The sequence below is a fragment of the Mesocricetus auratus genome, unplaced genomic scaffold, assembly GCF_017639785.1.
Source record: "Mesocricetus auratus isolate SY011 unplaced genomic scaffold, BCM_Maur_2.0 Super-Scaffold_100676, whole genome shotgun sequence".
Classification (NCBI taxonomy): Eukaryota; Metazoa; Chordata; class Mammalia; order Rodentia; family Cricetidae; genus Mesocricetus; species Mesocricetus auratus.
In genome coordinates this window covers 6,724,084-6,736,194 of record NW_024429266.1, presented here as the reverse complement: position 1 = coordinate 6,736,194, position 12,111 = coordinate 6,724,084, and the positions used below count along the sequence as shown (strand labels likewise).

Genomic DNA, 12,111 nt, shown 5'->3' with positions numbered 1-12,111 from the left:
TGACCTCCACATGCGTGTCCACGTGGGCCTGTGTACCTGCACACGTGAGCCCACACAGAACTCATATGCAACATGCAGACACACTACACCCATGGACATCTGAAGGAAAACAAGTCATACTATTCGTTTAGAGACTTCATGGCATCAGTTTGAGCGGTTAAGAATAGAGTCACGTGTCTCAGAAATATGAGGAGTGTAGGAAGAGAAGGCCATAGGAAGGGGTTGATGACAATGACATTGAAGGTTTACTGGACAGGCAAAGCATGTTACCCATATAGACATAGTGTTCAACTGCACAGCAGGTTGTGGGGATAACCAAAGGGAGGGGTCCATGCACCCATGTGATGTGGGGAGACCTGCTCTTAGATACAGGGTACATGCCATCCAATCAATAGAAAACTGAAGACAGCATTATTTATATTTTCATTTTTTTAAACAAGTGACAAGTGCAACAGCAATGAGAAGCTAAGATAACAAGTACTTCGCTTTCTCCCTGCCTTCATTAATTGTCTCCATGTTCCCCCATAGGCCCAGTTCAGACAGTCAGAGAAAGTCCTTTCAACACTGTATTGCAGCCATGGTTGCTAACATATTCCACGCGTACTTTTGTGTGTGACTTCAGAGGCTTTGTTTGGAAACAATGGCTTTAGCCATGGCAGTGTCTTTAGGGGGACATTCTATTCTCTGTGTGCAGTGGGGAGAGAGACAGCTTTGAGGCCAAGGCACCGACATTCATTCGTAAAGTGAGATGGTGAGAGGACTGGAGTGCAGCATGATAGACGCCACAGGGGAACTTCGCATGGCTTTTGCCATTCACAACTTCCAGCCACACCATGTATGAAACCCTGTGTGGCTATGGCCCTGACTACTGACTCCCAATGTGAGGTAAATTATCACCTTCAGAGGTACTGCAATGCTCTCGCAAGTTACTCTACAGACAGTCTGCCTCTCAGAGGGACAAGCAATGAGAACCATGGAGCACCTATGAGGTTGCCTATGACAGAAAACTCCCACTAAGCTTTCCAAAATATGTGCAAGCCATCTATGCTGGTCCCTATGTCAAAAGGGTATTGTTTTGATTCAAATCTTGGTTCTCCCACCCTGAAGCAATGAAATTCTTACAGGATAAATGCATTCATCTTTAAATTGTGCTTTTGGCAGAGTTGAACTGGTTCCTGGATTTTCTAATGGAAGTTTTCAAACCAAAACCAAGTTATATCTGTGTGCAAAATTCAAAAATGACATTGTGAGTCTTTTATCTGGTTCATAAACCCATCCAATTGTTAAATTCCTATATCTTGATACAAAAACAGTGAACAGTGTCATTTTACTATGAGTATTACAGAAAAAATATAAGTATTTTAAGGGATTTTCTCTCTTCTTATTTGGGGTTCCTTTATTGAGTATTCTTGGTTGGTTTGGTTTTGGTTGTTTTTGGTTTGTTTGGTGTTTTCTGAGGCAGGCAGTCTCTCTGTGTAGCCTTTCCAGGACTGAAACTTCCTTTGTAGACCAGGCTAGTATTGAACTCATAGAAATTCACTTACCTCTGCCTTCCAAGTGCTGGGATTAAAGGTATGCACCCCCAGGCCCAGTCTATATTGAGTGTTTTACTCTAATTGTCAGTTGGACTCTTATATCTAAAATTTAGATGTCTAAGTGGTCATCTTTGGGCCAAGTTAAATCCCTTAGTAACCTTACTGAGTATTAAAAGGATGTGGCACATGTCTTTAATCCTAGCACATGGGAGGCAGAGGCAAGTGGACCTCTGAATTTGAGGCCAGCCTGAGTGAGTTCCAGGACAGCCAGGGCTACACAGAGAAACCCTGTCTCAAAAAACTAAACAAACAAACAAAAAAGACTGGCCACGATAACCCAGAGATATCAGGAAATACACATAATAGCCAACTAAAAGATAACTAATGAAAACAATAAAGTTCTAGTTTTTCTACCAAGGGTTACTTCTTAGTTCTTTTCTCAGAACATCAAATATCAGCTTATTTAAAAAAGATAACAAGAGAAGAAAGAAAGAAAGGAAGGAAGGAAGGAAGGAAGGAAGGAAGGAAGAGTGTCCTTGGTGTGCTGCTGCTGTCCCAACACATTTCTTAACTATTCTGTGGGTAATGTGACACCAGACCAGGTCACTCAGCTATTTGGAAATCCAGTTCCAAATTGAAAATACGTTGGTGAGTGAAAACCAACTCACTGTGCCTCCCTCCTTCATAAAATTTTCTCTGAGGCCACTGGCTGATAACATGGACCTTTCAAGCAAAGTATTTTGTTCTACAATGTTGAGAATTGCAAAAAAATAAGCTTTAACAGCTCAACAATTATGTCAGGGAGAGAAATCTGGTCCTTCAGCAATGGTGCCTTAATGTTAGGATATGGCTTATGTTGCCTTCTGCTCTAAACAATGGACACAGGTCAAGCTCCATCTATCCAGAAGATTTTTGCTTTTCCCCAGGCTGTAGTGCTTTTGAATCTTGTGGGAGTAGCTATGCATGGCTTCCACTCAAATTGCTGGATTCCTTAAGGATGGATGATAAGAAGTTCTTTGGGGAGCTCCACTCCCCAGCCCCGTACTTAAGATCTGGAAACTGCCTTTGCAGTCCTGCAGTTCTGGTTGTGCTGACTGGCTCCAAGTGGGCTGCACATGAATTGCAGTCCCTCTGACCCTTTCACCCAACCCATGGCTGCATGAGACTTGAAGAGCACTGCTGTGGGGCTGCCAATCTTCAGCTCTGCATAAGTCCCACTCTTCTGAATTTCTTCAACTTGCCTGGCTTCGACAAGCAGTGACATTTCTGAACTGCCACCATCACAGTGTATCATCGGTTGGTGACAGTGCAGTTGTTTCTGGATAAAGTGTTGGCTTCTGAGGCTGTGAGAAAGTTCCTGGTCATCTTGTCCTGTGAGCTAAGCCTGGAACTCGGACCTTCTGTCCAGGGCACTGCATAGGTAACCACACCTCTCAAGGCCCGGAATTTACGTTCTTAAACCAATCAGCTTTCAAAGCACGAGCTTAGACATCAACACTAACTTTCTCGCATTTAAGGAGAATGTCCCGGTGTATAAACGTATCTCTTGCTCCTCCTCACCCTCCCTCCACCATCGTGCATCGTAAGCCTGAGTAGGCTTCTCACCATGTCTTCTCACAAGACTTTCGGAATCAAAGGATTCAAGGCCAAGAAACAAAAGCAAAATCGTCTGATTCCTCAGTGGATTCGGATAGAAAAATGGTAACAAAGTCAGGTCCAACTCCAAGAGAAGACCCCGGAGGAGAACCAGGCTGGGCCTGCAAGGATTCACACAATGGCAAGACTGACAGTTTGTACTGACTCATGGTCACGCCCATCTATCCTACCAGATGGAGTTCAACATTTTCAACCTGGAGTCTTGATCACATTTAAGTTGGGGGAATGGTTTGTCCAGTAATAAAAAGTATAGAACCTTTCGAACAAACAAAACAAAACAAAGTATCTATTTAAACCATCTGACTCTTGATACTTCACCATTGTTGCACCTTTTATTCGTGTGTAGTCAGACTGATCTAACATTCACTGTGTAGCCAAGGTTGGCCCTGAACTGCTGATACTCCTCCTCCCAAGGACTAGAATTTCAGGCGTATGCTGCCTGCTGTCGTGCCTGGCGTATCTTGTGGTATTTCTTGAAAATATTTTCTGTATGTTTCTAGGCCCATTAACTGTGTTCCTTGTATAGCAGGAGGAAGCTTTTCAACACAAGACATGAGCATCGTGAAATAAAGACGTATATTATTTTCTTGTGGCAGGAATATTTTAAATGCCTATTCCAACATAGTTATCAGCATCTCCCAGTTACAAAATTTTGACAAATTCTGACTTTAGATATATATTTCACACACCATTAGAATACATTAGAATATATTATAAATCCCCTGAGGGCAGGGCTCTTCGCCTTGTTCTACATATTTTACTTATTAGGTAACTGTGTGCACATGCTATGACAAAGATAATAAGGCACTAAATTAGCGGTGCGCCTGATTTTAATTTTCCAATTGAATTTCTTTACATGTGGCTATAAGCATATGTATATTTATGCTAAAAATTATTGTGCATTTTTATTAGACTAGTAAAGTGAATAGAGAAAAACAAGTATTTTCTTATTTATTTAGACTTTAAAAATTATACTAATTGAATCGATGGCATTTAGGTTCATTTGACAAAAATGTGTATTCATAAAAAATGTTTGTAGCAAAGTAGAACTGACAAATCAAGGCTGATTCTTTACCTATCCCGGAACCTAGCACGGAATAAGTAGATGTACCCGATAACCCTGGGAATGAGGCCAGAATGAGGGGAATAAGAGAGAGAAGGAACTGAGGGGGAGAGAAAGGGAGGTTAGGAAAGGAAGGTTAGATGAATGGATTCAAGGCTGAGTGGGTGGATGGATCCATGAGTGAGTGGATAGGTCAGCAGATAAAGAGATGAATAAGTAATTGTAGCAGGGACACGACAGTAAATATATAAATATATTCTTGGCTTTTTAAGGATAGACAGATATTTTGAGTTATATAATATCCCAAACTAAGTATTTGCTGTTCACGATTTGGGTTTTAGAGATTAGCTAGTTCATACAATTCAGTGCTGGCCTCTTTCTGCCTAGCCTTTGTCATTATCTTAAATAACTCTGTTTACTCCTTTTGCGTTAGCTTTTTAAAAGTTTAAATATCTGAGAAATAGATGCATGTACAGAATGTGATCAATGAAAGAAAAATGCAGACCTTCCATAATCATTTAAAATCACATAAGAAACAAAAGTAAATACTGACCCCTTACCCAGGGTTAAAAAGCCGTGGCACATGCTTACAATGTTTACTAGTAAGAAGATGTAAATATTTGTAGAATGAAGCATGAGTCAATGCTAATGAAAGCAGATTGGTTAGAGTGATAACATTAACTTTCAGGCTGCTTCCTGTCCGTATGCAGGCAATTCTCCCATGGACTGATAAAAATGGAACCCTATCTGTACTCAGTTATGCTCTTGAGCCGAATCTTTCTATGTTGTATCAGTAGCTGGTGTTCACTTAGCTGTTAGCCCACCAGCAGAAGTCGGGGTTTCCCTGTCTGCTGATGACCTCGTTTCCCTCATTCTGCAGCCTTCCCTGCGCCAACACCTTCTCTGGCTTATGTCCTAAGCACCCTTTTTACCTGCCATGCCTTCCCTTTGCTCCCTTTGTCCATCCCTAACCCATTTCTCAGCCATGTTGGTACCTCTCCTCTCTGCTTCCTAAAAGCAGACTCATCCTCACTGGCTCCTGCTTACTGTTATCTCTCTGCCCTCCTTCTTAATGATCCCATGATGCTATCTACCCATCATCTCTCTAGGGGATAAATCTAAGATAAATCATTTACAACCCACCTCATATCTTCATATAGTTTGTGCTCTTTAAAATGTCTGTCATCCCTTCCACATGTCACAGGGAAACATTTTAGGTTCAAACCCTAACACATGCCAGTATTTTCTTTTAGAGCTAGAAATTGGGGCCTTTGGTGGGTTTTGTAATCCTATGTAAGTCGCTAACTTTCTGAGACTAGACTTCCTCTGTACTAAATTTATTGATACAGTGTGTTTCACAGATATGATAGAGGCAGTAAGGATGTCATTTGTTCTTTTGAACAAACTATTCCTACATATGCTGGTAGGTTATGTACTCCATACTCATGACTTGGTTGTGGTCACAAAGTATTTCTCAGAGAATTTGTACCTGGAAAGTGGGGTTATGATACCTTTCTAATGGGAAAGCCTGTCCAAAGAAGGAAACCACAGAGGACTGTCTTGAGTCATTCACACTGTCACCTAGTCACAGGCATATGTCCGCTCTCTACCCCAGCTATGGGCCGTGTATTACACAAGTTAAGTATCTGTGTAAGCAGGCTGTGCTGGTGGCAATCAAAGGCTTAAAGATTCCGTCTGTTTTTCCATCATGAGATATATTGGAAATCACAGACATCATGGAGCTATAGCTGACAAAAACCCACTATCTTGTTAGTCAAATAACTTTAAACTCCTTGTTGCCATATGACAAACACTGCAGATGATTAGATTGTGGGCCACCTATCTGGGTGGCATTTCAGACAGCAGGCAAGAAAAGTTCTCGCTTCTAGCAAGGGCATATATGAAAATGTTAGCAGGAGCTGAGTTCTGCATGTTGTCGTTATTATTTAACATTATCTGTATAGTTAAGAACACCCACCCACACCCCTGTGTTTGGTTTTAGAGAAGATGTCTTTGTAGTTTTGACCAGTCCTTGTTCCTTTGTGAATGTTCTCTTTTCTTTCTCTTTTTAGAAGGTATTGTGACTTCTAAAACATGTGGGACTAGGGAAGAAGGGGAAAACTTGTTAAGGGATATGGTTTTCTGAGTCAGCATTATAAGAAGAATCAAACACAGCCTCTCCAGTAAGGCTCTCTCCTTGATATGACCTTGGACTCGTGCCTTTCCTTTCTCTGAGTCTCGTAGGTGCCCTAGCATCCTAGGATGAGGGAATCACTGAGGACCATTGTTCTGAAGTTCAATGGTCCTGAATGATAGGAGCTTCACTGAGGGTTATGTAAAAGGGAAGAGAAGTTGGTTTAGATCAGAAAAGTGATTATGCAATAATCATAATCAAATACAGAACATCTACACTAACCTAATCATGACTAGAGAACACTGAATCTATAGCCAAAGGCATTTGGTCTGAGCCATGTCTGATCCGAGAGAACAGAGAAATTGAGGCCAGTGATAGACAGAAGAGACTCTGTCTTTATATATTATATAAATGCTACTGGTGAGCGGGGCCTCTGTGTCATTCCTCATAGACATTAAGACCTTCCTCTTGCTGTTCAATGACGTACTAGAGTCTCAATACGTTTTTACAAGTTGTCAAAGTATTAAGAGGTTGGAGCTCCAGACAGTGCTACTGTCCCTGAGAAGCTCGTGTGGCATTGGGGAGGCACCACAAGATGAACAAACAACTTTCTTCATATGATTGTTGGTTTCTAAGTCTTAGCAGTCCCAAGCTCTTGACTTGGAGAGTCAGAAAGAAAAAGAAAGAAGTGACCTTTGTAGGAATACTCAAGAAGGGGCAGGAGACCTGACTCAGTGGTGAAGAGCTCTTGCTGCTGAGGCAGAGGACCCTGGTTCAGTTTTGAGAAGAAGATTTAAGAGACAGGCAAGGGTTCCACCTCAATTCCCTTCTCACATAATGTCATGAACACATACAACTCCCTGTGTTATAAGCATGATCTCCTGAATCTCTGGCTTGTAGGGAGTCACTGGCTTTATCCGTATGGTAAGTTGAGGACATATCAAGAGAATGAAAAGCAGGTGGATATACAGGCAGACAGACAGACAGACATGGTATTAACCTAATCCTAGGCATTGTCTTTTTTTTTTTCTCCATGGGTACACCTATGCCTGATCCTTGGTGAGCACAGGTTTGCTGAACGAAGAGATCAAAAGCCAACAGGCATGCTTTGCAAGATGTGTGACGGGGTTGCCTCCGCTTTACTGTGGCTTTCTATTTTTACCTCTGCTGCCCAGGGGGATTTCCAGTTTGTACTCCTGTTGCTGGCAACATAAAAAGTTATATCAGTGGCAAGAAATGAAAGGTGAAAAAGTAGGGATCTCTGATACTCCACCCGCGGGTGACAATAGAGCTGTCTTCTCCCAGCCTGGTAGCCAGAGTTCAGCCACAGTTCAGGGGCCAGCACAGAAGCCACACTGTGAGGACAGCATGCTCAAAGCTTTGTGGGGAAGTGGTGCATCCCACTGCTTCGGGACGAGAGGGCTCCAAGGCATGACGCTGGGCCCGATCCTTTCTCTACCTTCTAGTTGTCTGGTTGTGACACCGTGGCTCGCGTTTCCCCACATGCTGGGCACTTTCGTCTGCTTTGGGCTCGTGTTCCCCACTCAGCTTGAGACTGCCTTTACCTCCCTGAGTACCTTCTGAGAGAGCAGGACCATGCAGCTTTCCAGAAAGCACCATGTAGCACCTTGCTGCTTATATGTCATAGCTTGGGGCAGGTGAGTGGGCCCTCAAATGCTTCAAATGTCTCAAATGTCTCAAATGCCTCCTCGGAAAGCCTGACATGATGGTGGGTCCTGCCTCATGAGGTTCCTGTGAGGACTTTTTTTTAAAGATTTGGTTTGCTTTGTGACGCAGGGTCTCACGTAGCTCAGGCTGACCTCAAATGCACTGTGACAAGCCGACTTTGAACTTGGGATCCTGCTGCCTCCACCTCCGGGTGCTGAGACTGAGGGTGCACTGTGCCCCATATAGTTCATGCAACGCTGGGGATCAAACCCAGGACCTGTTAAGTACCATCCAAGCTCCAGCTCCGGCCCCTGCTATAAAGAGTGATTGACTTAAGTCCTTGGTCCTTAGAACAATGAGACACGATATAAAGGCCAAAGAAATGCAGCTGTTGCCATCATCACTGCTCCTGTGGACTATGTCCTGGTCGCTCTCAACCTTACAGCCATTTTCTTTGTGATGTCTTCCTCCAGGTCTGTCACCTTTTCTTTTCCATGACGGACATCTCCCATCTGCTCCACCTCCCAGTGAGTCCCTGCCTTTCTTAGTGGCTCTGTGCTTAGTGTGGCGAGTTCTGTGGGCCACAGCAGCAGGAAACCTGGGAATTCTGGCTTCTAGAAGGTTCTTCCCAGTAAGGAGGCTCAGGAGGAGATTGGAGAGAGGAAGTGCAAACAAAGTAGATATATTTGAGACTGATCCCACTGCCCACCCGGCTTTGTACTGGCTCTATCCCTCAGACAGAGTTCACGCCCACCGTACAGGAAAGCTCTGCGTACCATGTTCCCTGTCATTTTCATGCCCCTCTCACTAGCGTTCCTTGATGACTTTGTTTAAGGTTTTTTCTTTCATTATCTCTCCCTGCTCTAACTTCCCTCTCTCTTACCCTCACCTGCATCCCACTGCTTGGTTAGAAATTTCAAATAAACCGGACTTGTTAAAACAGAATACATTTAAAATTATCATTACCATTGGAATAGAAAGCAAGTAACCTTTCACTTAGTAAAGGCACTTGTGTGTGTGTGTGTGTGTGTGTGTGTGAGAGAGAGAGAGAGAGAGAGAGAGAGAGAGAGAGAGAGAGAGAGAGAGAGAGAGAGAGAGAGAGTTTGAAATAAGGCCTCTTTCTGTAGCTCAGTCTGGCCTGGAACTCACTATGTAACTGAGTTTGTCCTCAATTCAACTCCTTCAGTCTCCTGAGTGCTACAGTGACACAGGTAAAAGCCACCACATCCGACTCAAGGTTCTGTTTTTCTTAGCGATTTATTGAAATCATGGTACTCCCAGTGAGAACTGAAAATATTAATTCCCTGTACACATTTTAAAATATTGCATGCTAGATCATTGGATGCATTTAGAAAAGAAACCAAAATGAGAAAAATGAGCTAAACTAATTTTCTCACAAGACCTATTTGCTAATATAAATGGCTCCCGGTACATCTGTGTCCTTTCTGCCTTTAGCTAGCCCACTTTTCAGTAGCCCCTTTCATCTCTAAGTGATGAGAACTGATCATGGAAAGCCATCCATGGGACACAGCCTGTCTGCATAAATGTTGTCCAAAATGACCATTCAGGTCCCTGGAGATAGTCATAGTCTGCATATGCCATTCTGCTTCTGCATTGTAGAGAACACTTAGGGGCTAGTGAGTTAGACTGTAAATCTAAGAACTATGGGAAAAGGTGTTACTACAGAGCATCAGTCCCTCCCTCCCTTCCCTTTATCACTTCCCGTCCCCCTTTCCTTTATTCTTCTCTCCCTCCCCCTTTCCTTCCTATAGCATCACCGCAGATCAAACTCAGGGCCTTGGGCATACTGGGTAAGCATTCTGCCCATAAACTCAATCTCTACTCAACTGGCAACTAGTTCTTTTTTTGTTTGTTTGTTTTTGGTTTTTACGAGACAGGGTTTCTCTGTATTGTTTTGGAGGCTATCAGTCCAGCCCGGCCTCGAACTCACAGAGATCCCCCTGCCTCTGCCTCCCGAGTGCTGGGATTAAAGGTGTGCGTCACCACCGCCCGGCCTGCAACTAGTTCTTAATAACTGCAGAGACCAGCAGTCTACACAGCCCACCTCCCCACAAAGATTCCTTTCCCAGAATATTTGTGGAGGGAAGGGGGACACCATTAATCACTTAGTAGTCTAACAACCATCTAGAGTGTTACTAGGAGAATTAACAGAACGCTGTGCCTGCAGCTTTGTGTTCGGTCGGGGGCTGCTATGGCTGTTCCTTTGTCAACAGAGGACCCTGTCACTGTGGTCCTGTAGAGTCAGCCAGCTGAGATGCTCCAGATAAACCTGGGGTGTAGTGGGTGCTTCAAGGCATGAACCTGTGCAATTCACTGAAAGGGCATCTCCAAGCAGTAAACTGTAATCCATAGCTGACTATGTAACAGCTGAAAGGGAGCATGGTGTATCATAGGGTTTAATCATGGTTTCCTGTACCTGACAAGTATTGAGATGGTTCACAGTGTGGTGATGATTAAGCCTGTACCAAAACACCAGCTTTGAGGGACTGCTCATATAGATCACCATTGCTACTTTGACACGATATTTTTTATTACATTGTTTTTTAAGTATTTTGTTGTTGTTTTACATAGTAAGTACTGGCAGAAGAAATGAAAACAAAATTCCCTCCCCTATTTGCTTACTTGTTGCTTTGCTTTAAGATACTATGTAGATAGTTCTGTAAAAATATAACTCCATGTCAGGAACTAAGAATGTTTCTAAGAGTTTTCTGTTATGTTGTTTCCTGGCTTCTGTCATTGACTTTTATAGTTTCCTCTGACTGTGAGGACCCAGTGAGTAAACAGGGTTTTAATCATACAAATCCAGAAACGAGCTTTGAAGACCTCAAGCTTGTACATGGAAAATGCTAACTGTTGAGGGAAAAGCAGCCAGGTTTAGGGAGTGGGATGTACTTCTCTTCACTTTCAGGAGTAAGGAATACTTGTATGTTAGTTCAGCGGGTGTGTGTTAGGGAGCAAGTGTAAGGGAAGCCAATCTCGGGACACATTCTTCCCAGACCTGTTCTTTCTCCTTTTAACCCTAATGTTCCTTCCCAGCAAGGGCTTGTGGTGGACTTGGGGAACAGAATTCGTGGTCTTGAGGCTACTCTTTGAGCTGTATCATGGAAGGAGACTCAATAGATCCCAGAAACCCATCAAAAGAATTGCTGTGTGTTTGGTAATTATGCCTTGCTCTCTGTCTCCTGACTTGTACACTCTTAAAAGTATAATATGTTAATTAATAATTTCTGACCACCTCGAAATCCCTAGCAGAATCCCTGTCCTACTGGTAGGGGCCAAAGACAGTTTGTTAAATTGAATTGAATCTGTATCTTAACAAAATACCAATTTCCCTGTTCAAACTTGTGAAGTGTACTCATATATGTCTTGTCTTCTGATCCTTCTATTGAATGAAGTACACCTTTACCTTCTGTAGAACCACCAAAATTGTCCTTATTTCCTCAGTCCTAGTGATAGGAGAACAAAAATTGCAGGCAGTGAAACTCAGTTAATGTCACACAAGAATCTCTACATGTATTGGTATGTGTGTCCATCCTATTTCAAAAAACTTGTTTTCATGTTTTGATTGGTTATTAATATGAGATAATCTAGGCATCCATCCATCATCCATCCAACCATCATTCCAGGTAGGACCCCACCTCCCTACAAGACATTGCTTTTCCTGCTTGGCAGGCAGCTATGGAAGAGTCCCCCAAGTCTCATGGTACTTACAATTTGAAGGAACACTTGTACATAGTCTATAAACTGGAAGTCCTGGAGTCTGTGAAAACCACCAGAGTGCCACATCATTTAAGTTACAGTGAATGGGGTGATAGCCCTGGAGAAGTCAAAGTTTATTTGGGAGCCGAAGGTAGGTTGATTAGAAAATAGACGTGGGGAAGAGTGACATCCTTTACCTAGAGAACTAGAAAATGCTCAAAGGTAAAGGTGGCTATCCTTGCTGAATAACTGAACATTGCCCCTGGAGAGAGGAGAGGAAAATGAATGAGGTATGCCCTTCAGATTCTTTCTAACCAATTATCGCAGTGATTAAG

At 42.9% G+C, this 12,111-nt stretch overlaps 1 protein-coding gene and 1 pseudogene across 5 annotated transcripts in view; both read left to right on the top strand.

The window, feature by feature from the left end:
* Positions 1-12,111, top strand: part of Esrrg (estrogen related receptor gamma) — a 604,577-nt gene that overhangs the window by 336,721 nt on the left and 255,745 nt on the right. The window lies entirely within an intron of this gene.
* Positions 3,142-3,908, top strand: LOC106022156 (annotated as a pseudogene).